This window comes from Myodes glareolus, chromosome 3 (genome assembly GCF_982192425.1).
Source record: "Myodes glareolus chromosome 3, mMyoGla1.1, whole genome shotgun sequence".
NCBI lineage: Eukaryota > Metazoa > Chordata > Mammalia > Rodentia > Cricetidae > Myodes > Myodes glareolus.
This window is the reverse complement of record NC_142028.1, coordinates 116,340,642-116,353,741: the sequence shown is the minus strand read 5'-3', so window position 1 is coordinate 116,353,741 and position 13,100 is coordinate 116,340,642. Positions and strand designations below refer to the sequence as shown.

Here is a 13,100-nt window from a genome sequence, read left to right as displayed (position 1 = left end):
TCTCTTCTTTACTCACCTCTCATGGATTCTTATGAATACATACTGACTATTTGTTTTTTCCTCATTCATTATTATTCAAGAAGAAAATAGCATATGTATAAAAATCATATTAGTCAAAGTAGATTATCATGTCATTTACTAGACTTCTAAGGAGATCATAACACAATGTATAGTAATGTGGAGTTGGGAAGAAGCATGATCAGTTGTATTAGATGTGCTTGGATTTGAGTCCAGGCTTTTTATTTAAGTCCATGTTCATAAGGAATTTGACTTCTGTAAGTATATAGTTCTCTATAATGTAGAGATATATTATAACTTCTGTCTCTTTACAAAAATATAGGTGTATGCCATAATTCTTTTTTCAAAATTGAGTCATACCACCTGAAACTGCTTGCAACATTCTCCTATCACATGCAGTTCAGAAAAGAGCTTTGTGTGACCTAGTGTGGGCCAGTCTTAGTCTTTACACAGGACTTTTTCTGTTTCTCCTATCCAAAGTTTCTCCTCCCTCTGGTATTCCACATTCCTTCCTTACACATCCCCTCTACCACTTCCTACCCACTCTTCCTTTACTGTTTCTCTTCGGATACAGGTGGGCCTCCCATGGATATTAGTCAGTCAAGGTATGTCAAGTGACATCAAGGCTAGGCTCCTCCTCTTCTACTAAGGCTGGATGAGAATCCTGTAGGAGGACTTGGTCTCTGAAACAGAAATTAGAGTCAGAGTTAACCCGTGCTTCCACTGTTAGGAGTCTCACAGGAAGACCACTTTGCATAACATTTTTGCAGAAGGCCTAAGTCCCACACAGGTTCCCTGGCTGTCAGTTCAATCTCTGTGAGTCACTTTGAGACCAGATTTGTTGATTCTGTGGGTTTTCTTGTGCTGTCCTTGACCTTTCTGTCTCCTACAATCCTTCCTCCCTGCCTTTCATAGGACTCTCTGAGCTCTGCCCAATGTGGCTGTGAGGCTGTGGGTCTCTGTATCTGTTCCCATCAGTTGCTATGTGAGGCCTCTCTGATGACAGTTGGGCTTGGAACCAATCTATGGGAATAGCAGAATATCATTAGAAATGATTTTGTTGACTTTTTTTGGCCAGTCATGTTTGATTCTATCTTATGTCTTCTATATATGTCAGGGAATAGGTAGTCATGAGACTATAAGAAGGGTTGCCTAAACAAGAACTGAAGAATAACAATACCAGTTGATGTATTAAATTCTAAGAGGGGAAATCTCATGGGGCTCCACTTTAGATTAAAAAATACAGGCAGTAAATAGCTTCTGTGGAGAGTTAATGTTTTTCAGATATGATCCTTCTAACTGGTTATCCAGTACAAAGTGGCCAACTTTAAGAACATATACATTTGAGCAACACTAAATAGTAGCTTGTATTCATATATTTACTTATATAAATATATATATATATATTTGCATAGAAATTATAATTAAAGATAACAGAGTCATTTAAGAAGGATTGTGACCATGAGAGAAGTTGGAAGAAGAGGAAGTGTGGAAACCCTGCAAATGCAGTGCACATATATGAAATTAGAAAAATGACTACTTACAAAAAGAGTACAAATTAATGACTGACTCTGTTTCTACCTGCCTCCACTCTTCTACCAAATTGTTGTACATTTAAATGCAAACTAGTACTAGGTTCCAGAAAGATATCCACCTATAGACTGTTTGAGTGATCATCTTTTCTCAACTTCCCATAACTTCATGTCTCTAATTTTGTTTGGATTCCATGTCAGTAGGATGTGAGGACTTTCATGCACAGAAACACTATGAGATCATGGAGGTAGTGGTGAAGTTGCTAATCAAATCTCAAAATTAGCAGCTTCTGGAACAGACAATAGAAAGGAGAGAAAATTGTAGAAAATCTGAAACTCAGCCAAGCATTGGTGGCACATGCCTTTAATCCCAGCACTTGGGAGGCAGAGACAGGTGGATCTCTGTGAACATGAGGCCACCCTGGGCTACAGAGCGAGTTCCAGGACTGGCACCAAGGCTACACAGAAAAATTCTGTCTTGGCAGTAAATAAATAAATAAATAATAAAGAAAAGAAAAAAAAAACACTGTAGGTCTGTTAGATCATAAAGTCTGGTCCATGGTTTTGTCCTCCAACTGTGACAACAGGTAAATGGTGCTAGACAACAGTTGAGCAAACAGTTCTGAGGCCACTTCTTGGTGCAAAAAAAAATGGTGGCAATTGCAGTGCTGTACAGGCTGCAAGTGTTAGCTGTGTGCAATAGAAAAAACTGAGAGGAGAGAACAGTGGAGTTTTTGAAGAGTGGGAAAATGTCTCAGAATGAAGAAAAGTATTCCTAACCTTTATGCAGGAACCAAAAAGGAATTTCTTAATTCATCGCACCAGTTAGCATTAGGAGAAATAGACTAGGAGAGCGCAAGATGTGAAAGGCAAAAAAGAAGGGACCTCACACTTCTTGGCACTGCTTTGTATGTAGTTGTAAAGGCATAATTATAAACTCATTGACTAGCATTAAGTTAGAAATATGTCAACTTGACATATTTGAAGGAAAAGGAATGAGAGACAAACATCTCTATATTTCTCATTTCCATTTCTGCAGGGTAGCAAAGTCAGAAAGAGATTACGATTGAGAAAGTGCATGCCAAGACTCCAGAGGTTTGGATATTGGTAACAAATGAAAAGTCAGGGGCAAACCTGGTTTAGTACTAAGATATTTTAAAAGTCAATTGCATATAGGTGTTCCAGACAACCCAGAAACTTAGCAGTCTGAAAGGAAGAATCCTGGGTGGTGATGGAGATATGAAGCTCTAGTGAAGACAGAATCCTTATAGAAGCTGAACAAAGCTCCGTGGAGTGCAGGAGTTCATTAGGCAAAAACAGGAAGGAAGACTCAAAGCTTAGCAGATGGGTGAGGTGATACCAGGGTCAAGTGTAGGGAAGCCTTCTACAAGGAGAGCCATGAGAGCCATGTTAGCTCTCAAGTACTAGGTTTAGGCTTCACTTTGTTAGATTTTAGGAATGTAGAACAGAGATTTGCTAGGGGAGGTAGAAATAAATTTTATTTTAAGTGACAGCTTTATTAAGGGATAAATGAATGCCAAAGCTGGACTGGCAGTTCCTTACTGTGGAATTCTGAGATAAATATTTTTATTCCACTAAACAAAGTCATTGGTCTGCTTTTGAAGGTATCTGAGTACTAAGGAAAAGTTCCTTAGTACAAGGCAGGAAACTTAGTTAATACTAGGTTGTATGTCTGCAGTCATGTTGCTCCTGACTCCTGTGTGTCAGGATCAAGGGGGATGGAGAAGATGTGTGATAACTGTCAGAAGAGGGAGGAAGGCAACATCCACCAGAGAGGATGCTGTTTAACTCTTGTAGCTACACATGAAAGAGAAAGCATCTGGAGGGAGGTAGTCTGATGTGAGATAGTAGCACCTTTGATAATAATAGTTATTTTTTTTATGAGGAGAAGCTGAAGACTGGGAAGTCTCTGTATACACCAATGGAGCCTATGTGTTTTTAAATCACTGTAAAGGTAGCCAGCATTATTCTATATAGGTCTATAGGGAAGTCCCAAATGAGATTGTTTTGGAAAATGGGTCATTCAGAGATTCACTAGTGCGATCATGAATACATTTTATAAATAAGAAGCTTTATTACATTCTTGTCAGGACTATGGATTTTGGTCAGGTGTGTACATAAAACTCATGATTCTCAGAGTATGGAACCAAATTACAGTATTCAGGAGCTGTCTTAGTTAGGGTTTCTATTGCTGTGAAGAGACACCATAGACATAGAAACACTCATGAAGGAAAACATTTAATTGGACTAACTTACAGGTAAGAGGTTGCATCCATTATTGTCATGGTGGGAAACATGCAGCATGCAGGCAGACACGGTGCTGGAGATGTAACTGAGAGTCCTGCATCTTAATCCAAAGACATCAACAGGAGACTGTCATACCACGTCTAGCAGAAGGAGACCACAAAGCCCACCTCCACAGGCTACATATCTTAATCACGCCACTCCCCACAGGCCAAGAATTCACACATATGAGTCTATGGGGATCATTCCTATTCAACTCACCACGTGGATTGAGGCCAAACTTACAAGGCTACACATTTCCTGCCTTTGTGAAATCAAGCACATATCCTGTGCAATTGAGCAGCTAACCTTGTTGACAAAAGTGAAAACACATGTTTTATTTTACATCAGCAATAGCTCCCAGCATTCCAAGAAGATATCTGTCATTGAGCAAGCAGGGACTTATGTGTTAGAGGTGTTTTTATTTTACAGATCTCTTAAGCACAGTAATTTAAACTTAAAAATTTTAATGTTAGCTATCATATCACCCCTTGAATTGTATTTTGAGTAAAATACTTGACTCTGTGGTGGGTAACTGTTCATACTGGAATCTAATAACCATCAGCTTAATGGTACCCAGATGGGAATTTATGTATCTATTTAATGCATTGACGAAGCAAGGGTCAAGAGTGTTTTGCAGATATGGGGCTAAAGACCGTAAGATGGCTGACATCAAAGTTACTATATAGGAGGAGCCTGAAAATGAGAATGGAAACAGTTCTTTAATTTTATCTCTTGCTCCTGCCACCCCCCATTTTGAACTTTTTTCAAAATGAAACTATGTGAGGTGTTTCTCAGTATGCTGTGAATATGTGTTGCTTTTATTGGTTGATAAATAAAGCTCCTTTGGCCTATGGCATGGCAGAATATAGCTAGGCAGGAAAACCAAACTGAATACAGGAAGAACGAAGGGTGGAGTCAGAGAGGCACCAGTAGCCCCCTAAGGAGAAAGATGTCAAAGAATTAACAGTAAGTCACGGGCCATATGGCGATACTCAGATTAATAGAAATCAGTTAATTTATGTGTAAGAGCTAACTAGTAATAAACCTGAGCCAAGAGTACAACAATTAAAATTAATGTTATTCCTCTGAATGATTATTTTATAAGTGAATGTTTGACCAAGCAGGACACAGAAGATCCTCTGGCTACATGGGGGATAGATTTCCTCATACGACCTAAAAAGTCCTTTTTTAAAAAGTCTTCTTGAACACATGAACAGAGCCAAAACAGTTTTGTAGTTGTGTCTGTAACGTGAGCCATGGTACAGAGATGACACAACATTTAGGGTTTAGTATAGTATGACAGATTCCCACCATGGTATACAGTGGAGTCTCATGATACCAGCTTGCTGCATGGTGAGTTTGTCTTTTACTCATACAGACAAAGAAGGTTTGTGGGCCAACTGCATGCTACCTTATGGAAGCATGAGGGAAGGGTAAGCCTGACTTTCCTAGGCACCTCTGCCCTGCTGGAAAGCTGAACAGGGTGGAGTCAACAGCCACAGCCGCCACTTTAGTCTGAGTCATGCCAACTTAGCAATTTAAAGCAGTGATAAGAAAACAATTATAGATACACAATAAAGATAGATTTAGATAAAAAGAAACCTCTAAACAGGTCAAAGTTTGTTTAAAAATGTGTGTAAGCTTAGGAGAAAGAAAGACAATGAGTATGAAGAGTTATAGAAAGAAATAGTTTTCAAAAGTAAAACAAAGTCTTTAAAGAGACATTAAAATAATATAAAAGAAAAAACATGTAAAGAGGGAAAATACACAGGGAGTCTGGATTCTGTAGGTGACCGTGTTGATTTAGAATTTTTTGGTTGCTGAAAAGCAAAGGACAGCTGCTAAGAGATATGAGATTGAAAGATACTGATAAAATACACTAACTTAAATATTTTAAAAAGTGCTGTAACTTTTAAACAAAAGTCAAAAATATATTTGTAAAATAGAACTTAAAAGATAAATAGCTTTGGAGAAGTGGTTCTGCTTTTGTTCCTATGGAAGATGAGAAAATATAGTTTTTTTTCAGGATAATATGGTTTGATGGATAATATGGTTTGATGGAGCAAGACCCATCAACAATCTCTGATGGAAACGATGGGTCAGTGGTGCAACATCCACATAGTTTCAAGGCCTCTGGCTGAAATGGACCAACCATACAAAATATCCCAGTCGGAACTTGACCATAATCCTAAATTTTCTTAGTGTTCCCATAAGATTTCCAGGGTCCCAAATCAACAGGAAGTAGTATAGAAAATTACCCCCAAATTCTCAAAATATTGTTTATGAATGTTTGTTTTCATTTAAAGGGGGATGGTTATAAATGACCAATGGTCATAATCAATCTCCTTCTAAAGAAAAACAGGGGATATGATATAGAAATCATGATTAAAAGGTTGATTATTGAACCTACTTTAACCCAAAAAACAACTGTTAATCTTAAAATACTTTAAATTGGTATGGATTTTGTTTTATTAATACAAATTTAAAGTCAATTTTGTTATACTATATGATTATTTTTACTCTTATTTAAGGTATTGTATTAATTCAATTCATTTATAAATGTAATGAATAGTTAAGAAATATAAATTAATAGTCATCTATATGAGTCAAATTTATGGTCATGTTAGTTAGGTTTTCTTCTTTTCTTTCTTTTTTTTTTTTTAAAAAATATAGATTTTACATAAACATATTTATTGTTTGTTTACAGAAAATGTTTGTAGGAAGTCATTTAACCAATAGCCTTTTAGATACCCATTATAACATGGTCTGAGGTACTATAAAGACAGGAAGCATCCATGAATGCTTGCTGGCTTGCTTGTCAGAGTCAGAGTTTGGTTTACACCTTCCAAGTCCCACGGAGGACCTTAATTCCCTTCCCTTATTGTGAGTTTTTTCCCAAATAAATAAATAGATAAATAAATAAATAAATATTTTTTCCCCTTTATTCAGGGCTCTTGTGGGCCTCCTTAATTATGCCTACAGAAACTTTAAAAGAAATGCCACATTGATAGGATGAAGCATCCTTTAGGTATATGCCTAAGAGTGGTACAGCTGAGTCTAAAGGTCTCAATTGCCACTTTTTAGAGAAATCACCACATTGGCTTCCATAGTGGCTGTAACAGTTGACACCCTTGCCAGGTATGGAGGAGAATCCCCTTACTCCAAATCCTTACCAGACAGAGTTGTCACTTGTGTTTCTGATCTTAGCCATTCTAACAGGTGTAAAATGGATGTTGAGTATTTCTTTAAACATTTGTCATTCATTTGAAATTTCTCTATTGAGAATTTTGCTTAGATCTGCTTTCCTTTTTTAAAAAAAATATTTATTTATTTAAAATTTCCACCTCCTCCCATTCTCCCATTTCCCTCTCACTCTCCTCTCCCCTCCCCCTCGCTCTACAGTCCTAAGAGAAGTCAGGGTGCCCTGCCTTATGGGAAGTCCAAGTCCCCCCCCCTTCCAAGGAAGGTGTGCATCCAAACAGACTAGACTCCCAAAAAACCAGTACATACAGTAGAATCAAAATCCAGTGACATTATCATTGGCTTCTCAGTCTGCCCTCATTGTCAGCCACATTCAGAGTCCGGTTTGATCACATGGTCGTTCAGTCCCATTCCAGCTGACCTTGATGAACTCCCATTAGATCAGTTCCACAGTCTCCGTGGGTGGACACACCCCTCCGATCCTGGCATCCTTTCTTATATTCTCCATCCTTCTGCACTTCATCTGGGCTTTGGGAGCTCAGTCCAGTGCTCCAATGTGGGTCTCTGTCTCTATCTCCATCTTTCGCCAGATGAAGATTCTATGATGATTCACAAGATATTCATCAGTGTATTAATGGGAGAAGGCCAGTCCAGGCACCCACTCCTCTGCTGCTCACAGACCTAGCTGGGGAAATCCCCTTGGACACTTGGGAACCCTTCTAGAGCCAAGACTCTAGCCAACCCTAAAATGACTCCCTTAGTTAAGATACCTTCTTCCCTGCTCCCATATCCACCCTTCCTCCATCTCAATTATCCCATTCCCCCAATCTCTCCTCAATCCCCCTTCTACCTTCTCTCTCCCCATCTCTCCTTCCCCCTAACCCACCCCATCCCCCCTGTTTTCAACTTTTGCCCAGCTATCTTGTCTGCTTCCAATCTTCAGGAGGATAACTATATATTTCTTTGGGTTCACCTTCTTATTTAGCTTCTATAAGATCATGAACTATAGGCTCAATGTCCTTTGTTTATGGCTAGAATCCACTTATGAATGAGTCCATACCATATTCATCTTTTTGGGTCTGGGCTATCTCACTCAGTAAAGTGTTTTATATTTCCATTCATTTCAATGCAAAATTCAAAATGTTATTTTTTTTAACCACTGAATAGAACTCTAAAGTGTAGATGTGCAAAACCTTCTTCATTCATTCTTCTATTGAGGGGCATCTAGGTTGTTTTCAGGTTCTGGCTATTACAAATAGTGCTGCTATGAACATAGTTGAACAAATGGTTTTGTAGTATGATAGGCCATCTCTTGGATATATTTCCAAGAGTTGAATTGCTGGATGCTGAAGTAGGTTGACTTCCAGTTTCCTGAGAAATCACCACACTGATTTCCAAGTTTGCATTCCCACCAACAATGGATGAGTACTCCCCTTACTCCACAACCTCTCCAGCATAGGCTATCATTGGTGTTCTTGATTTTAGCCATTTTGACAGGTGTAAGATGGTATCTCAATGTTGTTTTGATTTGCATTTCCCTGACTGCTAAGGAGGTTGAGCATGACCTTAAGTGTCGTTTGGCCATTTGAACTTCTGTTGAGAATTCTTTGTTCAGATCAGTACCCCATTTTCTAAGTGGGTTAATTAGAGTTTTAATGTCTAGTTTCTTGAGTTCTTTTTATTTTTTTTATTTTTTTATGTTTTTCGGCAGCACATATACTAAAATTGGAACGATACAGAGAAGATTAGCATGGCCCCTGCGCAAGGATGACACGCAAATTTGAGTTCTTTTTATATTTTAGAGATTAGACCTTTGTCTGATTGGGGTTGGTGAAGATCTTCTCCCATTCAGTAGGTTGCCTTTTTGTCTTAATGACAGTGTCCTTTGCATTGCAGAAGCTTCTCAGTTTCAAGAGGTCCCATTTATTCATTGTTTCTCTTATTGTCTGTGCAACTGGGTTTCTACATAGGAAGTGGTCTCCTCTGCCCATGTGTTGTAGACTACTACCCACTTTTTCTTCTATCAGGTTATTGTGGTCAGACTTATATTAGGGTCTTTAATCCAGTTGGACTTGAGTTTTGTGCATGGTGATAGATATGGATCTATTTTCATTCTTCTACATGTTGATATCCAGTTATGCCAGCACCATTTGTTAAAGATATTTTCTTTCTTCCATTGTATAATTTTAGTTCCTTTGTCGAAAATTAGGTGTTTGTAGGTTTGTGGGTTAATATCCAGGTCTTCTATTCTATTTCATAGGTCGACTTCTCTGTTCTTATGCCAATACCAAACTGTTTTCAAGACTGTAGCTCTGTAATAGAGTTTGAAGTCAGGGATGGTAATGCCTCCAGAAGTTCCTTTATTGTATAAGATTGTTTTGGCTATTCTGGGTTTTTTGTTTTGCCATATAAACTTGATTATTGTTCTCTCAAGGTCTGTGAAGAATTTTGTTGGGATTTTGATGGGATTGCATTGAATCTATAGATTGCTTTTGATAGAATTGCCATTTTTACTATGTTGATCCTCCTAATCCAAGAGTATGGATCCTTCCATTTTCTGGTATCCTCTTCAATTTCTTTCATCAAAGACTTAAAGTTCTTGTCAAATAGATCTTTCACTTCCTTGGTTAGAGTTACCCCAAGATACTTTATGCTATTTGTGGCTATCGTGAAAGGTGATGTTTCTCTGATTTCCCTCTCTGCTTCTTTATCCTTTGTGTATAGGAGGGCAACTGATTTATTTGAGTTGATATTCTATCCTGCCACATCACTGAAGGTGTTTATCAGCTATAGGAGTTCTTTGGTAGAGTTTTTGGAGTCACTTATGCACACTATCATATCATCTACAAATAACAAAAGTTTAACTTTTTCCTTTCCAATTCGAATCTCCTGGATCTCCTTATGTTGTCTTATTGCTATTGCTAGAACTTCAAGCACTATATTCAAGAGGTATGGAGAGAGTAGACAGTCTTGTCTTGTTCTGGATTTTAGTGGGATGGCTTTGAGTTTCTCTCCATTTAATTTAATGTTAGCTATCGGCTTGCTGTATATTGTCTTTATTACATTTAGGTATGATCCTTGTATCCCTATTCTCTCCAAGACCTTCATCATAAAGGGGTGTTGAATTTTGTCAAATGCTCTTTCAGCATCTAATGAAATTATCATATGGTTTTTTCTTTCAGTTTATTTATATGATGGATTACATTGATAGATTTGCATATGTTGAACCAGTCATGCATCTCTGGGATGAAGTCTACTTGATCATAATGTATCATTTCCTTGATGTGTTCTTGGATTCGGTTTGCCAGTATTTTATTGAGAATTTTTGCGTCGATGTTCATGAGTGAGATTGGCCTGTAATTCTCTTTCTTGGTTGTGTCTTTGTGTGGTTTTGGTATCAGGGTAACTGTAGCTTCATAGAAGGAGTTTGGTAATGACTCTTCTGTTTCTTATTTGTGACATATATTAAGGAGTATAGGTATTAGCTCTTGTTTGAAGTTCTGGTAGAATTCTACATTGAAACAATGTGGTTTTGGGCTTTTTTTGTTCGGGAAGTTTTTGATGACAGCTTCTAATTCTTTGTGACTTATAGGTCTACTTAAATTGTTCACCTGGTCAGTCATGATTTAATTTTGGTTTATGGTACTTATCTAAAAAATGTCCATTTCTTTTATATTTTCCAATTTTGTGGATATCAGGCTTTTTTTTTAGTAAGATCTAATGATTCTCTGAATTTCCTCTGTGTCTGTGGTTATGTCTCCCTTTTCATTTCTGATCTTATTAATTTGCGTGTTCTCTCTCTGCCATTTGATTAGTTTGGAGAGGGGTTTGTTTTTCTCAAAGAACAAGCTTTTTGTTTCATTGATTCTTTGGATTGTTTTCTGTGTTTCTATTTTGTTGATTTCAGCCCTCAGTTTGATTATTTCCATTCTTCTGCACCTCCTGGGTGAATCTGCTTTCTTTTTTTTCTAGAACTTTCAGGTGTACTGTTAAGTCTTTCTAATGTGTGCTTTCTCCGTTTTTTTTTTTTTTTATGTGAACACTTAGTGCTATGAACTTTCCTCTTAGCACTGCTTTCATAGTGTCCCATAGGTTTGGATATGTTCTGTCTTTATTTTCATTGAATTTAAGGAAGACTTTAATTTCTTTCTTTATTTCTTCCTTGACCCAGGGGTGGTTCACTAGTTGACTGTTTAGTTTCCATGAATTTGTAGGTTTTCTGGGGTTAGAATTGTTGTTGAATTCTAACTTTATTCCATGGTGATCCAATAGTACACAGGTAGTTACTACAATTTCTTTGTATCTTTTGGATGTTTGCTTTGTTACCAATTACGTGATCAAATTTTGAGAAGGTTCCATGAGATGCTGAGAAGAAGGTATATTCTTTTCTGTTTGGGTGGAATGTTCTATAGATGTCTGTTTGGTTCATTTGTCCATTTGGTTCATTTCATCTGTTAGTTCTCTTATTTCTCTGTTAGGTTTCTGTCTGATTGACCTGTCCATTGGTGAAAGAGGAATGTTGAAATCTCCTACTATTAGAGTGTGGGGTTTGATATTTGCTTTGAGTTCTAGTAATGTTTCTTTTACATATGTGGGTGCTTTTATATTAGGGGTGTAGATATTCAGGATTGAGACTTCCTCCTGAGGAATTGTTCCTGTTATGAGAATAAAGTGTCCTTCTCCATCCTTTCTGATTGATTTTAGTTTGAAATCAATTTTTTTACATATTAGTATAGCCACACCTGCTTCTTTCTTTGGACCATTTGATTGGAAAGCCTTTTCCAAACTTTTATTCTGAGGTAGTGTCTGTCTTTGAGGTTGAGGTGTGTTTCTTGTAAACAGCAGAATGTTGGATCCTGTTTTTGTATCCTTTCTCTTAACTTGTGTTTTTTAATAGGTGAATTAAGTTCATTGATATTAAGTGATATTAATGACGAGAGGTTGCTGACTCCGGTTATTTTTTTCTGGTGGTAGTGTTTGTGTGTTTCCATTCTTTGAGTTGTGCTGGTGGAGGGTTGTCAGATGCTTGTGTTATTATGGGTGTTGTTGGCTTCCTTGGTTTGTGATTTTTCCTTCTAGTATTTTCTGTAAGGCTGGGTTTGTGGCTACGTATTGTTTAAATCTGTTTTTGTCTTGGAATATTTTGTTTTCTCCACCGATTGTGAATGCAAGCTTTGCTGGGTATAATTGTCTGGGCTTGCATACATGGTATCTTAGTGTCTGCAGCACATCTATCCAAGACCTTCTGGTTTTCATGGTTTCCATTGAGAAGTCAGGTGTTATTCTGATAGATTTCCCTTTATATGTTACTTGACCTTTTTCCTTTGCCGCTCTTAATATTTGTTCTTTATTCTGTATGTTTTGTGTTTTGATTATTATATGGCGAGGGGATGCTTATTTTTGATCCTGTCTACTTGGTGTTTTGTACACTTCTTGTACCTTCATAGGAATATCCTTCTTTAGGTTGGGAAAGTTTTCTTCTATAATTTTGTTGAATATATTTTCTGTGCCTTTGAGCTATAAATCTTCTCCTTCTTCTACTCCTATTATTCTTAGGTTTGGTCTTTTCATGGTGTCCCAGATTTCCTGGAACTTTTGTATTAAGAATTTGTTGGATTTGTTTTGTTCTTAATCAGTGAGTTTATTTCCTCTGTAGTATCTTCAGTGTCTGAGATTCTTTCTTCTATTTCTTGTATTCTGTTAGTAATACTTGTCTTTGTAGTTCCCGTTCGTTTTCCCAGATTTTCCATATCCAGCCTTTTCTCAGTTTGTGTTTTCTTCATTACCTCCATTTAATTTTTAACGTCTTGAACTGTTTTCCTTACCTGTTTGATTGCTTTTTCTTGTTTTTTTTTGGGTATCTTTGAGAGACTTATTCATTTCAAACCCTTTTGTTTGTCTTCTCCATTTCTTTGTAGCAGTTTTTCACCTTCTGTTTAAAGTCCTCTATTATTTTCATAATGTTAGGTTTAAAGTCGATTTCTTCTACTTCTTCTGGAATAGGGTGTTCAAGTCTTCTTGTTGCATGATCCCTGGAATCTG

At 37.3% G+C, this 13,100-nt stretch overlaps 1 non-coding gene across 1 annotated transcript; it reads left to right on the top strand.

The window, feature by feature from the left end:
• The first annotated feature begins 8,755 nt into the window (after positions 1-8,755).
• On the top strand, positions 8,756-8,859 carry LOC125412706 (U6 spliceosomal RNA). The gene has a single exon (XR_007235657.1). It is a non-coding gene; the product is annotated as a U6 spliceosomal RNA (small nuclear RNA).
• The last annotated feature ends 4,241 nt before the right edge of the window (positions 8,860-13,100 follow it).